A 21,192-nucleotide genomic window follows, 5' to 3' on the forward strand; every position below is an offset into this window, starting at 1 on the left:
AGAATGGGAAATGAGAGGGATGCGAAGCTCGACCTCTCTGCCTGTAAGGCATAGTCCCATTCCGTTCCCCTAAAACAATACAAATCAAGACCCTAGCTCTCTAGATTCTAGGTCATCATTTACCTAGCTGTCAATTCCTTTAAGAAAAGTTCCTGGCCAACCGGGACCACCCTTCCGTAGGACGGACCCATGGTCACATCCACCGCACTTTCCTCAGGTTGCTTTAGTTACCTAATTACCTACCACATTTAGTTTGACAAGCAAGGACAACTTCCTTAATTAGCCAATTATTCACTGGTTTCTTCACATAACTTAGGCACAAACATAGAAAAACAATGTCAAACAAGTTCCTTTTCAACATTTGATCTTTATTTATCACTCTTTGGAATACATCATATAATCCAGCCCAAAGGCTAATCCATAATCCGTCCGAAGGCAATTCTATAATCCGCCTGAAGGCTATTCCAGCAATCCTCAGGGATCGCTATTCCAAGTTTCCGCCCGTAGACTAGTATGCGGGCCTCGAGATCCAATCTCGAGTCACATCGGCCTCTTCTGCAGGACCTGGAGGCAAGGGATTTACGACCAGAGCCCCCCCTGGTACCCAAGCGTCCTCTTGCTCCAAGTAGCACCCACAGAGAGACCTCTCGCGGCGGGTTCGGTCCACGTACCGGGCATGGCTAACAACCCCCTTGGATAGGATCAGGCAGACAGTCGGGGGTAACTGATGCTGCCTCTCCCTCCAGGCCTTCAACTTGAAGCATTAATTATTTTTCCAGCTTTAGTTCCTTGAGCAAAGAAGTACAAATAGTGCTCCTAATTGTACAAACACAATCAATCCAGTGGTCGTTTGTTCGGCCATTTTCTAAGATGTGAATCCTTCTCTCTGAATGCATCTAGCATTCGATCCGGGATCAATTGCGACTTGGCAAGATCCTAAGGGTTTCGTAAACTAAGTTGCTTGTTTACCCTATTATCCTTGGGTTAGGGTTTATACCCATTTAACCCCAAATTGTTTCCACCTTACGTTTCCTTAAATTAAAGACAATAAATCCTGGGCAACCTCGTCGCCCTAGCTTGATTGGTCAATTGCTTGCTAGGCAATTCATAATTACCCTAACCTGGAAAATCAGCCTCATAGAAGGGTGATATAGCAGGATGTCTACTCATCCTCTTGCAATTAGACTTGTACTTAGAATCTGCCAACCTTGTTCTAAGGAGTGGCAATAATATTTTGTGATTTAGTCACAAAATCATGCGACGTTGCAACTTGTTGCACGACATAAGCGTCGCACCTAACTTACGAGGTCATTTCTCCCATCGCACGGTATTCCTTCTTCAAAAATACATTTGGTCAAGATGTAGGGTTTGGAATGTCCCCTTGACCCAACCCAGCCCTTAACCCTACTAGGCCGACAACCAGATGGTGCAGAGGTAGAACCCCACCTTAGGTGCATCCGCTCTCTCCGAGCAATCATATTAACTACTTCAGTGACATCACCCCAAGCAGTCTTCAATCCCGTCTCAGAGTTAGGATCTTCAAGCCAATCAATCAGCTTCTCTTGAAGAAAAGGATCCGTAGCCTTTAGAAATAATTTAATCTTTTGGCTCTCCATACTCTGCTGATCATCAGGATCTAGCTGGGAAAATTTGCTTTCAAATTTGCGGTGAAGAGCAGTGGCAGTTAGTCCCTTATTGGGCCTTTCAACCCATTCAGTGAAAATTTTCTTTGTCATGAGGCTAGAATCTTCAAGAAAGAATTCTTCTTGAAGAGCCTTCTTGAATGCAGACCATCCCGCATCTTTTTGAAAAAGACCATGAATCCGGTCCTTGAGGCCATGCACGGCCAAATGGGCAAATTATCGGCTCCAAGCATGATGAGGGACCCCAAAGAAGACCATCTTGTCAATATAGAGGCGCATAAAAGAGGACACATTTTTCCCATTAAATTGCTTGAGCTCCTGCCTAACTGCTTCCAAAGCTTTAATGGCAGTAGTATCATTCCGCTCTTCATCTTGCCTCTATTGTTGCTGCAGTTGCATCTGCTACTGAAATTACAATTTTTGTTGTTGGTTCTCTTGCATCAGACAAACCAACTGCTGCAAGGCATCTCCTCCCGAACTTGATGATTCTCCCATTGTACTTTCTCTTCTATAGCCGACCTTCACATCGGGTTCACCACTATCATCGTGTTGGGGATCGAAGGTCTACCACCGGGGTTTAGAGCAGAAGAGGAGTGAGAGATTCAAGGTAAGGAGAGAGAGAAAAGAATGGAGTTTGATAAGTCTTGGGTTATAGAGATAATTCAGTTGGAGAAGAAGACCTCAAGCTTTTTCATATACTTAGCATACATGAATGGCAACAAAGACTTTGACTCGATTACTTCAAATGCTTGTGAGGTTAATAGACCATTACATGTAGAGATTTTATCTCATATTTAATCCAAATACATATCTCAAATGCAAGCCCAAATGGATACAATTTCATGAATGCCAATGAACAACAACTCCAAGGTACAAGTATTTGAGTGGTAGATTCCACTACTTCCAAGACATAAAACCAAAAACTCTTGAAATGCACTGACAAAGCTTTTAATTCACTTCAGCCCTATTTTATAATAGTAAATTCCATGTAACGTGTCCCCCTGTACACTTGTAGGACACTTCTTAGCAGCCCATCAGAAAGAGAGTCTAGAAAGCGCCGCCCGACACTCCCAAGGAATGTCACGGGGTTTTCGATCTAGGTCTTCCCGAGTCTGCCATGAAGCGGAAGCATTCCGGCCGTTCCCACTTAGGATCGACCTGAATCAGGGTTTTCCTAATGTTCAAGTTCCTAGAAGGTAACTAGCATTGAACTACTTTATGTAGTAACATCGGAACGAGGCAGATTTATATTGCACTTGGTTCAAGGAGAATGGGAAACGAGAGGCATGCGAAGCTCAACCTCTCTACCAGTAAGGCATAGTCCCATTCCGTTCCCCTAAAACAACATAAATCAGGACTCTAACTCTTATAGTTTCTAGGTCATTATTATCTTGTCAAATCCTTTGAGAAAAGTTCGCGGCCAACTGGGACCACCCTTCTGTAGGATGGACCCAGGGTCATGTCCACCGCACTTTCCTCGGGTTGCTTTAGTTTCCTAATTACCTACCATATTTAGTTTGATAAGTAAACAGCTTCCTTAATTAACCAATTAATCACTCGTTCCTTCACGTAACTTAAGCACTGACACAGAAAAATGATGTCAAGAAAGTTCATTTTTCAACATTTGATCTTTATTTATCAATCTTTGGAATACATCAATATCCAGTCCAAAGGCTATTCCAGCAATCCACAGGGATCGCTATTCCAAGTTTCGCATGTTGACTGATCATTCCTGCATCCGCAAGATGTAACAAATGTATCATTCCAAGAGAGTATGCAATTTCAAACCATAGACCTTATGCTTTTATGCAACTTATAGTGATCTTTCTTTTCCTTGCCTTATGCAAAATTAATTTACATTCAACCTAACTCTTATAACCCTACGTTGATGCCATGAAATCAAAGCTTTAATATTTTTAATGAAGATGCATTCAAACTTTGATAAAGAACTCCATGCATGAGCGAATGCCATGAGTCCATCATTGATTTAATCCTTCCTTCAACACTTAATCCAACCTAGAATGTAACTATCATTGTATGCAATTTGCAAAGATCATAATTCCTTTCCATGCATTGCAACTATTTGGACATTATTTAATGGGCGTCTACAATTATCTTCTATATGAGCCACAACCAAGAATTTATTTCATAAGTGCATTATGCGACATAAGCCCTATTCTTTATGAGATGCAACAAGGATGTCGTCTTAGCACGATATCATCTTTTAAGATATGCATCATACGTTCAGGATTTCAACTACCCTTGACCACGGAAGTGCAAGCAATTTACAAATACGCGACATGCACTAAAACTTTGTAACTCAAATGAGTAAATGCATTTAAAGCTTTGCTACGAGAATTAAACATGCTTCATGCATCCTATCCATGCGGAATTATTTCTGATAGGTTGGGTCATGGCATGCCTCTTCTCTAGCTAGCTCAAGAATTGGGTTGTTTAGCATGGATACCTTTGTGGCTAGAGATCTTGCTGTTGATGGATCTTGCAAAATCAGAGAATTTAGAAATGCTTTGCAACTCAGTACGTTGGCAACAACATTCTCTTTTCCAGGCTGATATTTGATTTCAAAATCATATTCTTCCAGCACTTCAATCCATCGGCGTTACCTCATATTGAGCTCATTCTGGGTAAAAATCCATTTAAGACTCTTGTGGTCCGTCACTAAGGTAAATTTGTTACCCAGCAAGTACTATCTCCAAAGTTTGAGAGCATGGATGACAGCCAGTAGCTCCAGATCGTGGGTAGCATAATTCCTTTCATGGCTCTTTAGTTTCCTTGAAGAGTATGCTACGGGATGACCTTCTTGCATGAGCACACATCCTAAGGCAAGTGCGCTAGCATTGGTTATTACTTCAAACTTTTTACTAAGATCAGGAAGTTTCAGGATGGGTGTTGATACCAAGCTTTGCTTTAGTTTGTCAAAGCTGGTCTGTTCAGCAGACCATACAATCGACACTTGCTTCTTTAGTAGATCACAGAGGTGCTACAATCAAAGCATAGTTTTTGATAAAGACCATGTACCATCCTATCAATCCAAGAAAACTACGTATCTCTTTGACAGAAGGTGGTGTTGGCCACTCCAGAACATTTCTAACCTTAGCCAGCTCTACTGAAATTCCTTCCACTGATACAATGAATCCCAGATATTCAATCTGTCGCTTGAAAAATGCACACTTCTTCTTGGCATAAAGCTTGTGTGCCCTCATTGTTTCAAGAACAATGCAAAGTCAGGGTTTATGATCTTCTTCCTGCTTAGAGTAGACTAGGGTATCGTCAAAGAAGACGAGTACGAAGTCATCAAGATAGGGCCTAAAGATATCCTGCATTAGCCTGTTGAAGGTAGTAAGAGCATTTGTCAGCCTGAATGACATGACCACAAATTCAGAGTGTCCATACCTTGTGCTGAATGCCGTCTTTGGGATATCTTCTTCCTTGATCCTTATCTGATAATGTCCAGACCTGAGATCTATCTTAGAGAAGATCTTCGCACCTTGAAGACGGTCAAGAAGTTCATCTATTCTTGGAATGGGGTATTTGTTTTTAATGGTCGATTCATTCAACCCTCTGTAGTGATCAATGCATAGCCAAGGTGTTCCATCTTTCTTCTTTTGGACCAGCACTGGAGCTCCCCATGGCAAACTGCTAGGATGGATGTAGCCTTGGTCTAGCAGTTGCTTGAGTTGCTCCTTCAACTCAATCGCTTCCGGGATGGACATCCTATATGGTCTATTTGTGATTAGTGCAGCTCCTGGCGCTAGCTTGATTTCGTGATTGACTTCCCTTTGAGGAGGAAGTTTTGTCAGCTCTTCAGGAAATACATCTGCGTATTCCTTTAACCATGAAGGTTCTTCCCTAGATTCCTGATTCTAATCTAGCTTATTCAGCTTAATCAAATAGACAAGTAGCCCCTTCCTAACTCCTTTTATTATCCATGTTGCTTTTTCCAGCTGAATGTTTGGCTTACCAGCCTCTCCTTGAGTTGTGACTAGTTTCCCTTCAGAATTTCGAAAGGAAACTTGGCCCTTTCCACAATGAATGTGGGCTTCATTAGGTAGTAGCCAATCCATACCAAGCAAACATTCGTGGACACCTAGGTTCATTATCCTGAATCTGACCGAAGTCGACTTTCCTCCCAGTAGGAATTTCACCTTAGCAGTTTTCCTAGTACAAGAGACCTCTCGACCATTTGCTAATTCCACAAGCAAAGTAGGTGCATCTTTTGTGGTTATTCCTAATCTTCTTACACAGAGTGGTGAAATGAAGGAATGTGTACTGCCACAATCAATCAAGGTTTTGAAGCTTTTACCTTGATAATTCGAAGGAGTTTGAATCACCGAGAATTGGCGATTCCGACCTTTCTTGTGAAGAGCGGCATGAATCGTTGCCCTCTTAGTGTTTACTTCTATGGTTGGATCTTCTTTGTCACTGAACTCCTTATTGGAAACACTGGCGGTTCTCCCTCTGGCCTTGGCGGTGGCTCCTTGTCCATGGGCGTGTCCTTGGAATGGCCCTTGATATTGTCCTTTGCTAAGCTTAGGACACTACCTTTTAAAGTGGCCAGGCTCATTGCAATGGAAGGAATAGAGATTGCGGCCATTGCCTTGTGTAGGAGTGAAGTTGTTGACAGCGTTCGCCCTAGCTTTCTTCCTTTGTCCCTGGTTTTGGCCCTGTGCTCTCTTAGCCTGAGAGTTATACACTCCCTTGTTCTGATCCTTATAAGACCAAGTCTTGTTATTCCTTGGCTTGGTCTGCACCTCCTGTATTACGGGTGTAGCTCGAATAAGTGCGTCCTATAGGTCCGAAGGTATGCAAGTCGGTGGGCCGCTATGTAATATATTCTTGATTCACCTGTCTATCTCTGTTCCATGTATAAGGGTGAAGGATTGTAGATACACTCTAGAATATTCATCATGTCTAGCATCCATCGGTAATTTGAAGCATGCATCGCAGTCATAAACATAACCTAGAACACCAAGAATTTGTTCCATGCTTCTCGACTCTACAGACCAATATCCATAAGTAAGTAAGGAAATGTTCATAGCGGCAACACTGCTCTATTTCCCCTCATTAAGTTTCCTTGTAAATATTAGATTCCGTTGGTTCGCTGTGATACCAACTAAGACGTGTCCTACAAGTGGATAGGGGGACACGTTTCATTCCAGCCCATAAGCAAGCTCCAAAAATGCACATAAACTCAAAAATAAGCCTCTCTAATCACTCTCAAATGAAGCCCTGATGTTTAGAGGTCAATACCAACACTTGCAACCACATAGATCACTTGATTTCCCTTCAAGAAGATAAGAACAGTGGGCTGCCCTATTTATGACAGGTTTTAGTAGCCCAAATCAGTCCCATACACCTCCAAGATCTCCCCTTTACTTGCCCCAAAGTCACTCAAGTACTTGGGTACAAGAGGGGCTTCAATATTCCATGAATACGGTAAGAGAATGGAAGAAGACGTACATAGGAGCATGCTGAATACTTTATCTCTATTTTTCCCTTTTATGGACTGTCATACCACTCATTTTCGTGATACCAAATGGATGGGAAAAAAGGACTCTCACCTTCTTTGTTTGTATCTCCTCTTTAGCTTTAGTTTGCTCTATATTTGCATGCTTTGGAGCATTCACCATGGACTTCAGCTCTCCCTCCATTTTCCACAGGTGTGCAGGCCGGAAAAATGCGCTGAAAAATGTGGGCTACATTCCTCTCCTCCATCCACACAAAAATGTTGAGATGACAAGCTCAACACATACGGACATTGATGATGAACCGCCTGGTTAGATGGGTCCACATGTCTACACTTAGCACGTTGGTGGTCATTATGACTCTTACATGGCCACTGACTCATTACTTACTATATTCAGGTTGTTACACCTATTTACAACTAGCATAGTTATAGCGCCAATCGACTAGTGTAGTCGGTTATGCATTGTTTGACTTAGTAGGCCACTTTCCTTTATGTTATATCTTATCTATACTTTGTGTACATTGTAAAGAGTGTGGAAGAAGAAGAAGAAATCAGCAAGTAAACGTTTTGGCCTCTATCTCTCTTCTTGTCTCTTGAGTGAGCTTCTTCATGTGCATTCTGTGTGTGCTTGGCGCAGCATCTTGAGCAAGTCCCCCCACCACGCGATTCTTGACATGGTATCAGAGCCACGCCACTGAGAGAGGCTGATTTTGAAGGCTAAAGTGAAGGAGAAGAAGCAAGGTTCGAGCAAGCAAGCCACGAGTAAGAAGCTCTCCCATTCTTCCACTCTTTCTCTTGGACAGTGCTTGTGGAGGCACCGAAAGCAGGGCAGAGCAAAAATCTCAGATTGCGGTGAGATTTGGTGTACGCGAAGAGTGTTGTGTATTCTGCAGATAGGCCCTTTAGGGGTTTGTCGCAATTATTTTGGGCATCTGAGGCCGTTTCAGCCCTTGTTTTAGAGCCGCAAGGTTGCGGACAGCAGTTTCAGGGTACACTGTGATTTCGGTTGTTTTGACGGAAAGTGGGTGCGTAGGTTAGAGATTGCAAATCTGTAATACTTGAGGTGTTTGCAGGAAGCAAACATAATGTTTATCTATAAACAGGTTGCAGATTGCATGTATTGTTGAGCAGACAGTGAAAAAGACTGTGTGGTGTATTGTTGTGCACTACATGTCGAGGGTTGCAAAAGATTTGCTTGCTATTTGGTATTAGTTTTGTGATAATGGTAGAGAAAAGTGGAAGCCCCATCATTGAGAAGCTCGACAAGAACAACTACCCCTCATGGAAGTTCCGTGTCACGAACTTCCTTATTGAAAAAGGCCTCTACGAATTTGTGTCAAGTGAAGAAAAGGAGTCGGAGGTGAGTGATCCTCCAACTGCAGAAGAGACAAAGGCACGGAAGGAATGGAATGCAAAAGACAAGAAGTTCATGTATTGACTGTCTACAGTAATTGACAATAATATGCTGGGATATATTAGAAATGTAGAGAATTCATATGCAGCTTGGACCATACTTGAAAGTATGTTTTCCGTAAATACAAAGGCACGAAAGCTTCAACTCAAGCAAGAGTTGAATACATTGAAGAAAGGGAAGATGTCTATCAATGAGTATGCACTAAAGGTAAGGAGCATTGCAGATGCATTGGCAGCGATTGATGCAATGCCCGATGATGATGATTTGGTGTCGTCTACCTTGGGTGGACTTAACAATGAAAAGGCTTGGAAGTCTTTAGTAACTTCCGTATATGTCAGAAAGCCATTTCCAGATCTCGATGACTTGGTCTCCCTTATGATCTCACTGAAGAGATCAACCTGCAGAGTGAGACATTTGAAAGAAGTGGTGAACAGATCCAAGCTTTCTACTCCAGTTCAAGAAGGGAACATGGCAGGTTCTCTTCAAGAGGTCGTGATACAAGACGTGGTAGTGACAACCAGCAAAACAGATTGAATCAGCAATTTGGCCATATACAAGTTTCAGGAGGTCGTGGTAACTTTAGAGGCAGGGGGAGCTTTAGAGAAAGAGGTGGATGGCAAAACAGAGGTTCTAACAACTCTGGTACAGGTCATATTTCAGCCCAATGTTATGCTAATAAAGATGATATTCGCAATGGTAAGTTGTAGCAAGGAAACTATGCATCGTCTTCACGATAGAATGAAGACAAAAATGAATGTCTGTTTGTTATGCAGCATATGCTGAATGCTATTACAGGAAAGGAAACACATGATGATGTTTGGTATGTTGATTCAGGTGCATCCAATCATATGATCAGCCATGCAAAATGGTTTGGAGAGATGCAGGATTTGCAAAATGCAGGTTATGTGCAGACCGGTGATGATTCATGCCACCCAATTTCACACATTGGAAAAGTTCCCTTGTCCTTGCATGATGGTAAGACAAAGAATCTTTCAGATGTATTACATGTGCCATCTATTAAAAAGAACTTGGTGTTAGTCAATCAAATGGTAGAGCAACGGCTGCAAGTCAGATTTAATGCAAAGGGCTGCTTTGTAGAAGACTTCAATGACAAGTGCAGGTTGATAGCAAAGGGAAGTAGAGTTGGACGTATGTTTACTCTGGATGCTAGAATTCCTACTATGAATGTTGCTATGTATACTAAAGGAAAAGTGTTGTTGCAGATATTGAAATTTGGCACAAACGCATTGGACATGCAAATGTACAAAGGCTGAAATTAATGCAGTCCAAAAGGTTGGTTACAGGTTTGCCTACATTTAGAGTTGTAGAATTTCATAAGGTATGCGAAGCATGTCAGTTTGGTAAGCATGCAAGACAACCCTTTTCACATGACAGAGATGGAAGCAGAATTATCCTTGATGTTGTGCATATAGACATATGGGGGCCTACACAAAATGTATCTCTTGGAGGCAGTTCATACTTTATCACATTCATTGATGATTGTTCTAGAAAACTGTGGGTATATTTTATGAAGGAAAAGAGTGAAGCGTTTGAGCACTTTAGAACTTTCAAGGCTGCAATTGAAAGAGAAACAGGCTTGAAAAGTGCTTGAGGTTAGATGGAGGGGGAGAGTACCTCTCGAACGAGTTCAGTGATTTTCTAAGGTCTCATGGGATAAAGAGACAGTTCACATGCAGATATACCCCATAGAAAAATGGGGTTGCAGAAAGGAAAAACATGCATATTGCAGAAGTTGCACACGCCTTGATGGCTGAAAAGAATATGCCTAAGCATTTTTTGTCTGAGGCTGTTCATATTGCTGTTTATATTATGAATAGAACTCCCACAGCTGCAGTTCATGGTATGACCCCCGAAGAATGTTTTACAGGTAAGAAGCCTGATGTCTCACACTTGAAAGTGTTTGGATGCATTGCGTATGTTCATGTGTCAGATGAGTTGCGGAAGAAACTGGATCCAAAGGCTGAGAAGTGTGTCTTTATTGGATACTCTTTAGAGCACAAAGGGTATCGTTGTTATAACCCTGTCACATGTAAGTTCAGAGTGAGCAGGGATGTCATCTTTGATGAAATGAGTAGTTGGTATGCATCTAGTGGTGATGCATTAGATGATGATGATGATCATGACACTCATGTGTAGGCTGAAAAGCAAGAATCACAAACTCTTAGTGGACTAGAGACATCATCTGGTAGTCCTTGGTCTGGGAGACTAAGGAGTAGCTCTACATCTTCAGGTGCATCTAGTAGCACTAAAGGTAAAGACAAAGGAAATAATAAAGTGTCAGAAGGTATTGATGCAGTTCTTGATGGAGACTCCAGTGGCTCAGAGAGCTTGGATGATGAGCTTGGTATTTCTTCTGTCAGGACACCAGGTGTACAAAGAGCTCATAATAATGTAAAGGCTCCATTGAGTGATCCGGTGGTACAGAGAACTAGCACGGTCAGATACCCTGTTAAAAGATTTGGTTTTGAAGTTTATGTAGCTCACCATTATGCTTGTATGGTGAAACTAGTTGAGGATATTGAGCCCACATGTTTTGAGGAGGCTGTTGGTCATGCTCATTGGGATGCAGCAATGGATGAGGAGATGGATACATTAGAGGCCAATAAGACTCAGGATCTAGTACCATTGCCAAAAGTCAAGAAAGCTATTGGATGTAAGTGGGTTTATAAGATTAAGCACAATGCAGATGGTTCTATTAGTAGGTACAAAGCTAGGCTGGTTGTGAAAGGCTATGCCTAGACATATGGCATAGATTATGATGAAACCTTCAGTCCAGTTTCTAGGATGGCAACTGTCAGATGTGTGATTGCTTTGGCAGCAGCCAAAGGTTGGAGGTTGCAGCAAATGGATGTGAAGAATGCTTTCTTTCATGGTGATTTGCAGGAAGAAGTGTATATGGATCAGCTAGCAGGTTATGAAGATTTAGAGCATCCCACTTATGTGTGCAGGTTGAAGAAGGCACTCTATGGGCTCAAGCAAGCACCTAGAGCATGGTCTGACAAGATCAAAGAGAATCTTGTCAATATTGGATTTTATGTTTTTGATGTTGATCACTCACTTTATGTGAGAAAGGGAGATGCAGGTTTGGTCATCATAGTCATCTATGTGGATGACTTGATTATTACAAGTGATAGTGATAGTGGGATTGCTGAGGTCAAGGATTTTTTGAAGAAGAAGTTTGAGATGAAGGATTTAGGTGAGCTAAGGTACTTCCTTGGCATTGAGGTGATCAGATGTGATGATGGTATATGGCTGTCCCAAAGACAGTATGGCTTGGATATGTTGTCCAAGTATGGTATGACAGCATGCAAACCACTTTCAGTCCCATTGGAGTAGAATGTAAAGTTGAGTGTTGATGTTGGGGATGAGATAGAAGACCCTACTATGCTCAGGAGGATAGTGGGGAGTTTGATCTACATGACCATTACAAGGCGAAACTTGAGCTACGTTGTTGGTCTTGTGAGTCAGTTTATGCAAGTACCTAGAAAGCCACATTTGGATGCAGTCAAATGCATATTGAGATATGTGAAGTCCACATTACATTATGGACTTTTCTATGAGGTAGGTAAAGATGTATAGGTGTTTGGATACACAGATGTAGATTGGGCTGGTAGTATGTCTGATAGAAGATCTACCAGTAGATACATGTTCTCTCTTGGTAGTGCAGCAGCTGCTTGGAGCAGCAAAAAGCAATCTACAGTTGCTTTGTCGAGTACAGAGGTTGAGTATAGAGGTGCTATTGTTGCAGCATGTGAGGTAGTATGGCTGCAAAAGTTATTGGTTAATTTGGATGTGCAAGTGGAAGGTCCAGTTGTCATTTATTGTGACAACATGAGCAGTATATAGTTGGCTAGGAATCCTGTGTTCCATGCCAGAACAAAACATATTGAGGTACACTACCACTTTGTGAGAGAGAAGGTACTAGCAGGTGAGATTGACTTGCTGTATGTGAGCACACTGGATCAGATAGCTAACATCTTCACAAAGGCATTGGATACAGAGAAGCTTCAAAAGTTTCGAAGCTTACTTGGAGTTGCAGAGATGCAGTTGAGCTTGAGGGGGAGTGTTGAGATGACAAGCTCAACACCTACGGACATTGATGATGGACCGCCTAGTTAGATGGGTCTACACGTCTACACTTAGCATGTCGGTGGTCATTATGACTCTTACATGGCCACTGACTCATTACTTATTATATTCAGGTTGTTACACCTATTTACAGCTGGCATAGTTATAGTGCCAGTCGACTAGTGTAGTCGGTTATCCATTGTTTGACTTAGTAGGCCACTTTCCTTTATGTTGTATCTTATCTATACTTTGTGTACATTGTAAAGAGTGTGGAAGAAGAAGAAGAAATCAACAAGAAAACTTTTTGGCCTCCATCTCTCTTCTTGTCTCTTGAGTGAGCTTCTCCTTGTGCATTCTGTGTGTTCGGCGCATCATCTTGAGCAAGTTCCCCCACCACGCAATACTTGACAAAAAAGTGGACCATACAGGTCACTTACTAGTCACACAAGTCTCTTACAACCATTACTTCAGGTCCCATACAAACGAAGTGGACTTTTGGGAACTCTTCTTGATTTCCAAGCTGTTAGCTATATATAGTCTGTCTACTGTCTATATATAGTGCCCTAGGTCCTCTCTATATATTCCTATCATGTGTGCTCAGTTGACACACTTCTGGGGTTCCACTTCTGGTGTCTCTCGTCTTCCTGTCACTTATCCTTATTTTACATGTTGTATATTTAGGAATGATAAAGCTCTTTTGATGCCTCTGAATAGGCTCTTGTAAGATCAATTTCGTAATTTTATATTTTGAATATTAATATAACGATAGGCCTATATAGAGCTGTGGGTTTTTCCCTTGAGCCCCCAAGGGTTTTTTCATCCATAGTAAGGGACCTTTATTTGAGCGGGGGTGTTAGCTATATATAGTCTATCTACTGTCTATATATATAGTGCCCTAGGTCCTCTCTATATATTCCTATCATGTGTGCTCAGTTGACACACTTTTGGAGTTCCAATTCTGGTGTCTCTCGTCTTCCTCGCAGTTTTCGATGGCAAAGGTCTCTCAAGAACCCTTCTAGAAGCAAAATGAGAACCAGCCATAGGATGCTCATCCACACTTGTAGTCCCAATTATTCTATTGATTTTGCCTTCACAAACACCCCTCATGAAAGTGTTGTAAGCCCTTCTAGCTTGGAACCTTTCCACCAAGGGGCATACTATCACTGCACATAAAATTCACATTGCCTAAATAGAGATTTTGACTACTAAGGTTCCCCACATAGGTTGTCTTGGTGTAAGCAAGTGAATTATCTCCTTTAAGGAGACCTTGGATACTTGGATGCACTTGCAATGTGCGGGGAAAACTCCAAAAGTTTTTTCAACATCTCTGGATATGTTGCTCATACTCGATTGTTTGCATGTTAGCCTCAATTAATGACTTAGGGTCTCACATCCTCACTTGGATTTGCATACTAATCACTAAGCTACTCATAAAGAGCTCGCATAACACATTGTTTGGTAACATAGTGGCTCTTCTTGGCCAAAGCCTACCAATATTATCAAAGGTTCTAGTATATTCTTTGACTGAGATATATGACTCTTGCCAAATTTGTGCAAGCTATCCCAAGACCAAAGTCATGGGAATCTTCTTCTCATACTCATCTAGGAATTTGTCACATAGTTCCTCAAATGTTCTAATTGACCTCGGAGGCTCCAATAACATTTCTTGGCCTCTCCCTTCAAGGTTCTTGAAAACACAAGCATCCAATGTATATCATCAAAACCACTCGCAAGGCAAGTTAGACTGTATTCTTTCAAATGCAATAGTGGATCCTCATCTAGCAGCCCATAAGACACTAGGAGATCCCTATAAGGAGAAAGCCATTTATTCCTCTTCTTTGGGATCAGCATTAGGTCATCATCTAGATCTTCATATTCATGGACCTAATCCCCACATCTCAATATCTCTAATCTCTTCTATTTCCACCTTTACCAGTATAGAAAGGTCTATATTCCATTGATATCTCTTTCTGCCAACTCACAGAGTGGTCTAGGGAGTCCTATAACTTGCAACACATCATTCTGATCCTTTCTCAGTGGATCTTCTATCCCTTGGCTGTCCATAGGCAATTCCATAATAGATTTATGTAAGATATTTTTCCCCTCACCTAAAGCAAATATATCAATATTACTTAGATCTTGGGGGTCGTGCCTTTTGAGCAACGATTTCCCCTTAAACAACAAAGGCTTCCAACATCCTTGTGAGGCCTAATATTTAAGTATGGTGACCCCACCACATGGGATGTTTCAGCCCACAACTAAATTCCATTGTGTATTAGTACGTTTTCATGGCGTTACAGCTTTAGCATGATCGTTAGTCACTGCCACAGATTCCAATATACATGTTGCATATCCTCTACGTTGATGGATGGTTGTGCACAATGTCTCCTGGATAGAGACTGCACCAAGGGGAACCTCGGCCCATGGCATCATACTAGAGGACTGAATAATCACTAAATGGTTACTTTCCACATCACACAAATTATCTCTCATAGAGGATTCATGCTCTACATGATTAATTAGGTCCATTAGTAGGTTTTGTATAGGACAAGCTAAGTGTTTTAATCCTTGGACAAACCATATTTTGTGAATATTTTAGCACATCCCCAATGTTATAAAATTTTAGATTCCTTTTCAATCAAGGTTCCGAAAACCTTCACTTATAAGCGGCTCCCAAAAAATGCACCACTTATTGGGACAAAACATGGGCCCGACAATAGCTCTAAGGCTCTAGCCAATGGGTTCTAGCTACACTCTCCAAATAACCCTCACTACCTTACGGCCAAGAGTGGCTAGATGCTACGTCGATATAATATTCAAACTATAGTCCAACATACTAACCATCCCGACCTTAAGCAAAGGGAGCCTCTTGCACATAGGTGACTACTTTATCTCGATACACACACACACACAAAGGACATCCCCCAGTGGACTGTTGTAGCCCTTACTACTCTCCTACACCCCAAGGATTGGCCCCATGATGTGTCTCTTAATACATAAAGAACAACGAGATATACTATGCTCTTTTCTCACTAGTATCCCTTATGACCCATGTATCTCAATGGCTTGGATGTGTCTTGTACACTTGATCAATAAAATACAATTTTTGTGCGACAGTATATGCAAGATTATGCTTGTATACAAAATGTGAATGAATGTGCATGAACGTATTTAATGAGATGACCAAAGTGTGAATGTGCAACAATATTTCCTTTACATATTTCCATGAATTTTCTACTCGTTGTAGCATTACTAAATATGCCCCAAAGGGAGTGATTCCTCTTGGCTCATGCTATCTTTGGGAACATAAATAACACACAACCATCCTACTCATGAAGTATAGCAAAATATCATTCTTTTCAACAATTATTCTCTGATTTTTTACATTTGTATTCCTTTAGTACATTGCAAACGACACCTGGACCACTGTCGTGCTATTGAAATGTCTAATGCTTGTTTTTATGATTTTTTAACTGATATATGAAATATGATTATATTCTATGGTTTTTGTGTTCATTCTCAGTATTCCACTATTAATTGTATTTTTATTATTTTTCCTATTTTTCTATGATTTTTAAAACAAAAAATCATAAAGATAGCAAAAAAAAAGTGAAGTGCTAAAAAATTAAGCATTCATATCCCTTTTCCACCCTCTAAAATATTTTTTCAATTCCATTCCATTTATTATGAACATTAATGAACTTACTTGAAAACTGCTTACACGCTATGACAAGAATGAGGTACAGCATGGATTCCAAGGCTAGTGACGCTTGAGATAGCTGCTAACATACTTGATGGTACTCCACAATGCTCCACCAACATGCCACGAACTATGTCTTTCAGATAACTCTCACCTCTCCTTCTCTTTCATCCATCCCCATTCTCTCATAAGAATAGCCATTATGCAAGAGGAAAAGGAGAGAGAAATATTCTTTTGAGACAGGAGAGAGAAATATTGAAAAATAATATTCTTTACTCTTCATATCAAGCCACAAAATTTACATCATTGTGTAGAGGATGGTGAGGGTCTTTGTTTTATCCATCACACACAAAAAATGATGAGGATCTCTATGCAACAATCATCAAATACCCAACACGATGGCATTTTTCATTTTCTGCCCACTTTTTCCCATTCTTTCTCTCTTCCAAACAACTTAAAATATCAAGAAAAAGTACCCCTTTGAGGCCCACCATAAGTGCCCTTCAAATTGGGCATGTTCACATTGTTTTGAGGTTTTTTTGGCTTCCTTGACTGCCCACTTTGGCTTCCCACATAAATTAAGGTCTTGCAGCCTTCAATTCTACCCCAATTGTGCAGAATTAATGCCCAGGTGATGGCTGGATGCTTCTTCATTATTTGTAGACCCAACTTGGCACTTTGGTATGCCTCAAACTTCAAAATGCTTTATCCCTTGTGCCTTGATCACTTTGTACCATGAACCATTTTGGAGCCTAAAATCTTCATTTTTGCCAATAAATGTCTCACAGATCATCTAAAATTGTCCAAAATATTGAAAAATGCACCTTTAAATCTGCCTCTTAGTTCTTAAAAAAGAGACCAAGTAAGCACAATGTAGAGTTGGGTGAGAGTATGTGGTCAATGGGATGGTGTAAAACTAGAGTGATGGTGTGTTCTAAAGTGTGTGCTTGTGTGTGAGTCACTGATGGTCTAGTATTGGCAAGTGCTATGGCAAAACCCCTTTAGTGGTGTGAATGATAATGGAGAGAATTGGGCTTGTGTGTAGTGAATGCACCTAGTGAATGGCCTTGGCAAGTTAAACCCAATGTGATAGTGCCTAGCCCAGTGTTAAATGGGAAGCTACTACGAGTGTGGGGACCTATATCTTTGCATACAAACAAGTGGGGATATTGGATCCATGCAAGCTTTCCTCTGTTGATTCCATTTTTCCAAGGATATTCCTTTTCTTTTTACGCAAGCTGCATGCTATTCTCCTATAGGAAGAAATGGCATTCCTTCAATAGTATCAAAGATTTGCACATTGGTCATTGCTCATCAAGGTCCTATATCATCAAGGTCCTATAAGGTATTAGTCCAATGCAATGTAGCTTGACAAGTTTGTCATTGATTCCAATTGTTGAATAATGATTAACCTTGCTTGGCTCCCAAGTTATGGTGTATTGTTGTATTTTCTAGTAGTAGTCATGTGGAATCATGTATCTACGTGGTGGAGGATCCTAAAGTGTGCATAGTGATAAGGCAACCTGATGTGCTTGTTAGGATCATTGTAGCTCTTTCTTCAGTATCCCCAAGTTGTGACTTCTTGGATATGGGTTTGGCTCATATGATGCAAGCTCATTAGTCAAAACCCTAGGGATTAGTGGATCTGGGCTTCTTAATGCAAAGTCCCATAGTTGGTTCTTTTTTATACTTTCTTCCAATCAAATGGGCATCTCAAATCCAAAATTCATTTGCTATGTCCTAGGATGAATTTTAATTTACAACTCAATGAATTAGGATCTCCATTCCAATCTCAATTTCCTTGAAATTGAATGCGTGTGCAACACACACTAGTGAAGTGGATCCAGTAGTGACTTCATCCACGTGTATCTAGATGATTCTGATATGCCTATTAGATTTACCACTTAATAGATCTAGAGAAGGGAGAATGGCTTTAGTGAGAGAGCTAAAATATGACACTCTTAAGGGATTTGGGTGCACATAGCCAGTGATGTTTAGGTGGGAATGTCCTAGGGACTTGTTCATGTTTCTTTTACCCCTTTGTCAAGGTTTGATTGTAAAAGGGCTATGTGTCATGGGATATAACTACTTGAGAGATCTCCCACTCTTCTATCGATTATCATTCAAGGTTGCTACATTTTAAGTACAATTACATTCACTTGCATTGTAGCTAGTGGCCAAAAGGTTGTGCACACTCACAAGTGGATCATGAGGTAGGTGGTTGGATGGTTAGGTTATTGCCATTCATATTTGCATATCTTGACTTAGGTGGTCCTTATGTGTGAAGGTGGGGGTCTGTTCTACCTTTAGATCAAGATGGTGCCAAAGGGCGAGTCTTATGTGGATAGGACTTTAGTTTTAGGCTAGTCCTATTTGATCAAAGAGCTTGGCTTAAGTAATTTTTAGGTGGTCTTTAGGCCTTTGAGTAGGCCATTGGCTCACCAGTTGATCTCAAGTGGAGTATCACTAGAGATGAGCATGAAAGGTACACTCTTTCAAGTCCCATCCTTGTAGAAACCGCCTGCTTCCTATTCTCTATCAACTACCAGGGACTTAAAAGCTTTATATTTTTAAGGATTTTTCTAAGGTTTGGAATCTTATTCTATTGCTTTTATCTTTCTACATGAAAAATATGATATGCACAACCAGAACTAAATTACGAAGTCACATAAACAAATTGATTGCCTCTTGATCCATCTAAATTTGCATGGTGTTTTAGAGTATGAGCTCCTATTCTATCTCATAGTATAGAGAGCTCAGGTAAGTTGCTCATGAAAATATGTGTGCATCACGTGGGTTCAAAATAAGGTATTCTTAAAATACCATTTTTATATATTTTTTACATACAAAAGGGTGTAATATAAAGTGGTTATTTAAAGATTGAATAGAAAAGGGTTATGTTTTAGTCAATAAAAATTCACAGATAAGGATATTTATAAATAGGCCTCGAAGGCACGTGATGTAGAGGATATATATGTAGTAACTTCCCCGAGATAGAGAGTATGTGCCTAGGTTCTGACAATTGGAACTAAAATGTCATTGTTCTCATGAGCTAGACCGCGGGCTTACGAACCGCTTATTGTTTCAAGTGTTTTGAGCAACATGGCTATGGATATCTCTCACCTAAACATTGCAAGTCTCCAAACTATTGTAGTGAACTCACTAATTTAACTTCTTGTTGTAGTATATGAAAGGATCATTGATGGCTCCATGATCCTTGCAATGTGCTGCAAGTGAGCTCCACCTCCTTTGTCTTGATCACAACACCAACTCCAGGAAGAAGAAGAAGAAGAATAAGAATAAGAATAAGAAGAAGAAGATCCCTCACTCTAACGCATACTCCCCCCTCTCTCTCTCTATCAATTTCTCCCTCTCTAACACAAGCAAGAAGAAAGAAGAGAGGTCACATGATTACACACCAAAAGAATGAGCTTATCCTTTCACTTTCTAGTTTTTATACATGGCCTCAATTTCTAGGAGCCCTTTTTTTGCATTTACTTAGAATGAAGTGTGACGGTCTAGCTCTTGGAATCCCTTGTTGGGTGTGTCTAAGACCCCTATATGAGGCATCCCATTAGCCCATGATGCATCGCATTACAGCATGGCTCCCCAAATTGAAATGCACCCGATACACACAACTCAACACGGCATAGCAACAAAGTTTGCAAAATGGCCCATCTTGAGGGCAAAGCTCATATTCATAGAGGGGGACTGTGTACAAGACAATCCAAAGTCATAAAGCATCGTGGTTTGCACGTGAGGGGGTTTGGTGCTATCAACAAGCATCCAAGCATGACTCAACACTCTGGGGTGAAGGAGCTAGGGCCTAGACTTTCTCTAGTCTTTATACATGGCCTCAATTTTTGGGTGCCCTCCTTTTGCATTTTCCCAGACTGGCCTTCCCTCATCACTTAGCATACACCATTTATATTCATTTATTTTTCTACTAACTAGCTTGATTGAGATTGATTGTTATAATTTGTATGGGAGCAAGCTTGGTACTCTTGTACAAAAATAATTCCATGTAACTTTGTTATTTCAAAAATTGAAAGTTGTTTTGTCTTTTACTTTTCTTGCACCTCTGTAACTTTTTGATTTTTTTTTTTCCCTCTTTTGCACGTTCCTTGGTTGCACCTTCGTAGATGGGGTTAGCAATATTACTATCATTTGTGATAGCACAATCCCCTACTATTGCAGATGGAGGATGATTAGCCCTTGAGTATAATTCATTAAAATATGCTAACTTTTACATTAGATACTAGAAAGATCTGAAGCCAAGCTAAGAGTACTATTACCAATGGAAACTATGTGGCTCAAAACATTTTAAAAATTGTGGAGACTCCTTAAATAACCCAACTCCATAAGTTATAATATCAAACACTTGTAGTTTTTGGATTTTAAAGCTAATAGAATGCAACAGTTTGCACTATCTTACAGTTGAAATATTTCAATTTTTTATTACATTTAAAATTATCATATATTCATGTAGTTATATTTGAAAATATTTGAATATATGTAGGTGCATTTTAAATTTTGAGATAAGCCATGTGAGTGCAAATACACAATGGGAAGAGAGAAAAGAGAAATTTCTCCCTTAATTTTGAACATGATCCACACCAATTGATCTCAAGTGATACTCCACCATAAAAAGGGGTGAAGACTCCCCTCTCACATGAGACACAAATTTTTTAATAGCACATCACATGAAAGGGATTGTTCACTAGTGTTTAGTAGTGGATTACCACTCAACCTTAAGTGGTCGAGAGTCATTGTTTACCACTTTTAAGTGTTGAAGCGATGAAAAAAAGTGGTAGCCTTCCACTTAGAAGTCCTAAACACCACTGAAAAGTTGGGAGCA

Source organism: Lygodium microphyllum, chromosome 17, assembly GCF_053477565.2.
Source record: "Lygodium microphyllum isolate KBCC chromosome 17, Lygodium_microphyllum_v1.1.10, whole genome shotgun sequence".
Taxonomy (NCBI): domain Eukaryota; kingdom Viridiplantae; phylum Streptophyta; class Polypodiopsida; order Schizaeales; family Lygodiaceae; genus Lygodium; species Lygodium microphyllum.